Source organism: Apium graveolens, chromosome 2 (genome assembly GCF_009905375.1).
Source record: "Apium graveolens cultivar Ventura chromosome 2, ASM990537v1, whole genome shotgun sequence".
Lineage (NCBI taxonomy): Eukaryota > Viridiplantae > Streptophyta > Magnoliopsida > Apiales > Apiaceae > Apium > Apium graveolens.
In genome coordinates, this window is record NC_133648.1 from 132034424 (window position 1) to 132038938 (window position 4515).

Here is a 4515-nt window from a genome sequence, read left to right on the forward strand (position 1 = left end):
CAAATTACTCTAGGATTGTTTCTGGATTCTTCCAGAATCTTCAAAAAAACTCAAGTTTTCTTTCTTGAATTTTCCAAAGATTTCCTGATGCTTCCAGAACCTTCTTTTTTTGGGCCTGAATGGGCTTTTCTAGGCCCAATTTCCTTCTTTTCCTCCTATATAAAGGTGGGGGGGTGCTCTCACTCACACTCTTCACCCTTCACTTCATTCATTTCTAAAACTCTCCAATCTTTCTCCTCTTTCAACTTTCCTCCCTTAGCTTCCAGCCTTCTTTTCCAGTCTTTACTAAATGGCTGACAAGAGTTCTGAGAGGGCGGCCAAGATAGCCTCGGCTTCAAAACGAGGTAAGGATATCGATATCCGCTCTTCATATATGTCTTTAATTGATATGATTAACACTAGGGGTGATGAATATCCCTCCACTGCACATCTCGACTCTTTTAATCATTGTAATACTTGGCACAACATAGATTTTAATAAACTAAATGCTCGCTATAACGTCCTTCCTCCTCTTAGATTAGTTCCAGTCTCTGGTGGTGACCGTACTTGCCACTGGAGACCCGACACTCTCTTCATTTACACAGATGCCCTTAATGCTGGGCTTAGGTTTCCTTTCCATCCTTTTATTCCTCATCTTTTGGCTGATCTACAAATTAATCCGTGTCAGCTTCCTCCAAACGCCTGGAGGAATATTCTATGTTTTATGGTTTGTTATCTTAGGGAGGGCTTTCCTCTTTCTGTAGCCGTTTTTAGGAAGGTCTTTCAGTGTTATAATAGTTCTTCCAATATCTGTGGCTGGGTCTATGTCAAGCAAAGGCCCAAAAGCAAACATATCTTTAACAGCGCCTCTATTCCTGATAATAATCAAAATTGGAGGAATAGTTTCGTTGGGTTACGTTGGGAGAATGGTGACTGGGGCACACTTTTTCGATCTTCCTTCGGGAAGGTCAGTGATGGTAGCCTCAAATCCATTCACTTAACTCCTGAAGAAACTATTATTTATAATGGGCTTACTCAGGATGATGGCACCACCACCAGCTGGACTCTCTTAGAGGAGTTTTCCCTGATTCATGTGGGACTATCCTCTGTTTCTCAACAGGGTATTTTTCTTCCCTTCTCAATTTTACTTCATTTCATGCATTATTAACATCACTTATTTTGTCCTTTGCTTTGTTTCAGCTGCTAAGGAGATTAACGAGGACAATGTTCCTTTGGTTGAGGAAACAGCTAGGATGAAGAAAGCTCGGCTCGCAGGCCTAGACACCCGGGGAAAGGCCACGGAGCCTATCTTTTTGAAGAAGCACAAAGAGCCTATAGGGGAGGCTTCAACTGAAGGAGCTGGAGGCCATGGTGCTCCTATCACTGCTGCTGCCCCTACTGCTGCTGCCACAGGCGCCTTTCAGCCTCTCTGGGGATTCCGCCGAGGGGACACCGTAGTTGGTTCCACGAAACATGCTTGGGATTGGTCTTACCATAGCGTGACTCCCAAGGATTTTACTGATGTGGTGGCCACCCCTGATCTTGAGAGGATTAAGCTCATGGGAGCTCAGTCTCTGGCTTCGGTATGCCTTCTCTTTTTTGAACTTATTTTTCATTCTTGTAGCATTTTCTTGCCTTATATTTTGTTAATTGCTTTGTTCCAGTCTAACGCCTACTTTCAAGGCACTGTGAGGCAAGCCGAATCGTGGAAGCGGGCTTCTAATAAGGCCGATAATGCCCTCAGGAGGCAACAGAAGAAGTATGCTACCCTGGAGAAGAAGCTCAAGCGCAAAGAGGAAGAACTCGGAGAGTCTAACGCCGAGCTGGTGGTACTTCGGGCGGAGAAGGATAAAGCTATAGACAACTATCTGGACTCGGAGGAGTTTGCCCAATCCATGAGGATTAGGGATGATTCAGTCTTTCCCGGGTTTTTTAGGACTGGTTGGGACACGGCCCTTGGGACCGTGAATGAGGCTTGTCCTGATATTAACCCGGCGGACTACATCTGCCCTGATGACGAGGCTTTGCTACAGAGGTTTCGTACCCGAGTAGTTGTCTCGGACCATGTTCCTCAGGATCCACTCCTTCATCCTCCCGAGTCTTCTTCCAGACCTGCTGAGGACGACAGCTCTTCCTCCTCCTCCGAGACGACAGAGACATCCAGCGAGAGTGGAGAGGATGATAATATGGATGCCGAGGGTACTTCAGCTCCTTAGAGCTTTTTCAGCCCTGCGTGGCTTTCTGTTTTTTATCCTATTTTCGAGACTTTATTTATCAAATTTTTGTAATATCTATCAGATCTATTTCATTTATCACCTTCTATGCTTGCATCCATGCATTTGACTTTTATTTGTTAGGCCACAAACATACTTTGAAGAACTCATGAATTTTGTAAAATTGTCTGGGATTCGTCCCTTACACAAGTAATAATAAACTTCGTAATAAAACTAAAACATATAAATCCTAAGCAAACAAAGCTTCAAGGTGCTTTTCAACCTACTCGCCATCCTGACGAGTGAGAATCGTATCTGGCTGCCCTACACAAAGTAAACCTTCAGGTTTTGTGCATGCCAAGTTCTCGGGACTTCAAATCCATCCATAGTCTCTAGCTTGTAGGTTCCTCTACCTTGAACACTCTTGACTCTGTACGGCCCTTCCCAATTCGGGGCAAGCTTCCCTTTTTGTCCTACACCAGATGCTTCTATCTTCCTCAAGACTAGATCGCCTTGTTTAAAAAACCTTTCTTTAACCCTTAGGTTGTAGTAAAATGAAGCCTTTTTCTGATATTCTACTATCTTTGCATGTGCCTTATCTCGCACTTCATCGATCAGATCCAGGGCTAACCTCTGCCCTTCCTCATTTTCTTCTGCGTTGAAAGCCTGAATCCTTGGAGAGGAATGTGATATCTCCACGGGAACTACTGCTTCTGCCCCATATGCCAACATGAAAGGAGTTGCTCCTATCGTGACTCTATAGGTAGTCCTATAGGCCCATAATATGGGAAGTATCTCATCCACCCAATTATTTCTTGACTTCTCGATCCTCTTCTTTAGTCCATCCAGGATTATCCGATTTGCTACCTCCGCTTGCCCATTGGCTTGCGGGTGAGCCACAGAGGTGAGCCGCAACTCAATTTCATTTTCTTCGCAATACTTCTTGAATTCCTCATTGTTGAATTGTGTTCCATTGTCAGTGACGAGGATACGGGGAATTCCATATCGGCACATAATGTTTTCCCACAGGAATTGTGCAACTTGCTTAGTTGTGATTTTGGCTAAGGGCTTGGCTTCAATCCACTTAGTGAAATAATCAATGGCTACAATCAGAAACTTCCTTTGTGTCGTGGCCATAGGGAAAGGCCCTAGAATATCCATCCCCCACATAGCAAAGGGAATAGGTGAGTTGATAGAGGTCAGCATCTCGGGGGGTTGTCTGACGACTGGTGCATGCTTCTGACAGCGATCACACTTCTTCATATATTCTTTGGCATCAGCCATCATTTCTGGCCAATAGAAGCCTAAACGGGTTATCTTATGAGCTAAGGCCCTGCCCCCCAAGTGTTGTCCACAAATACCTTCATGCACTTCCTCAAGAGCCAAGCGTGCCTCATCGGGCCTGAGACACCTTAAGTAAGGAACCACGAAAGATCTTTTATACAGAATCCCATCTATCAAAGAGTACCTTAGTGCTCGAACAGTTAACTTTCGTGCTTCAGTTGCATCGCTTGGCAACCATCCGGTCTGAATGTGAGCCTTAATGGGATCGATCCATGACGTCCCCAGGCCTATGGGAGCCACAAGCTTAACATCTATGCTTCGCGTCTTTAAAACACGGAAGTATACACTTCCTGAACTTTCTTCTATCTCAGATGAAGCAAACTTCGATAGTGCATCTGCCTTAATATTTTCTTCCCTTGGAATGTGTTCAACATGACATTCATTAAATTGGGTCATCACAGCTCTTACTAGGCGGACATACTTAGCCATCGTATCATCCCTTGCCTCAAATTCTCCCTTTACCTGGGATATGATCAGCTTCGAGTCTCCACGGACCTTTAAATTTTTGACTCTAAGTGTCCCAGCTAGACCAAGGCCAGCTATCAGGGCTTCATATTCTGCCTCATTATTTGTGGTTGGGAAGTCTAGCTTCATAGCATACTCAATTAAGAACCCATCAGGGCTTTGCAAAACCAATCCTGCTCCACTGGAGTTTGTTTTTGATGCTCCATCAAAATAGAGAACCCAATACTCTTTACCATCCTTCTCTTTGCTTTCATTATCAACTCCCTTATCTTGAGGTATGGTATCTTCCTGCCCCCCGACTTCTTGGTTGGATATGGTACATTCCACCACGAAGTCAGCTAGTGCCTGGGCTTTTATCGCTGTACGTGGCTTATACTTGAGATCGAACTCTCCCAGCTCTATTGCCCACTTAATCAATCTCCCACTTGCCTTGGGACTGTGAATGATATTCCTCAGGGGCTGATTCGTTAGCACCTCAATCTGGTGAGCCTGAAAATAAGGACGCAGTTTTCTC